The sequence below is a fragment of the Ursus americanus genome, chromosome 14, assembly GCF_024610735.1.
Source record: "Ursus americanus isolate L20-20 chromosome 14, mUrsAme1.1.p, whole genome shotgun sequence".
NCBI lineage: Eukaryota > Metazoa > Chordata > Mammalia > Carnivora > Ursidae > Ursus > Ursus americanus.
In genome coordinates, this window is record NC_142140.1 from 47,995,152 (window position 1) to 47,996,165 (window position 1,014).

Genomic DNA, 1,014 nt, shown 5'->3' on the forward strand with positions numbered 1-1,014 from the left:
GCCTGTATCCATACAGAACACATAGCTTTGAATGCTGCAATCAAGATCACTTCTTCACCACTAGGACAAGTGTGCCTTTTATAGCTGCCCTCCTGAAAAATCTTATCAGAGCCCCTTTTATGTCTGTGTTCCTCAGGCTGTAGATGAAGGGGTTCAGCATGGGGGTGACCACCGTGTACATCACCGAGGCCACTGCACTTGCGTGGGAACTCTGGGTAACAGCAGAGCTCAGGTACACTCCCAGGACTGTGCAATAAAATGAGGAGACAACTGAGAGGTGAGATGCACAGATGGAAAATGCTTTGTACTTGCCCTGAGCTGATGAGATTCTATGTATGGAGGAAATAATCTTAGAGTAAGAGTAAAGGATCCCAGCAAGGGGACCACCAGCCAGCAGCACAGCTGAAACATATAGCATTATGTCATTAACAAAGGTGTCAGAACAGGCACGTTGGATCATCTGATGGAGTTCACAGAAAAAGTGGGGGAGTTCCACCTCTGTACAGAAAGACAGCTGCAGCACCATTAAGTTGTATAACAAGGAATTCAGGACACTCATGATCCAGGACACCTGAACCAGCAATCCACAGAGGTGGGGGTTCATGATGTCCGTGTAGTGCAGGGGGTTACAGATGGCCATGAATTGGTCATAGGCCATCACAGCCAGGAGAAAGTTGTCCCAGTCTACAAAGTGTATGAAAAAAAAAAAAAGGCCTGGCTAATGCATCCTGTATAGGTTATAACATTGTTCTGTGTCTGTATATTCACCAGCATCTTTGGGATGATGGTAGAGGTGACACAGATGTCTAGAAAGGACAGGTTGGCCAGGAAGAAGTACATGGGGGTGTGGAGGTGGGAGTCAGAGCTGACGGCCAGGATGATGAGCAGGTTTCCAAACACAGTGATCGGGTACATGGAAAGGAAAAGCCCAAAGATGAGGGGCTGCAGTTCTGGATCACTTGATAATCCCAGAAGAAAAAATCCTGAAATTTGGGTGTCATTGCCTGGTCCCAT

The 1,014-nt window shown here is 47.0% G+C and overlaps 1 pseudogene; it reads right to left on the reverse strand.

Annotated features, from left to right (window-relative positions):
* Window positions 1–46: 46 nt before the first annotated feature.
* LOC123796213 (putative olfactory receptor 7A2) lies at window positions 47–1,014 on the reverse strand (annotated as a pseudogene).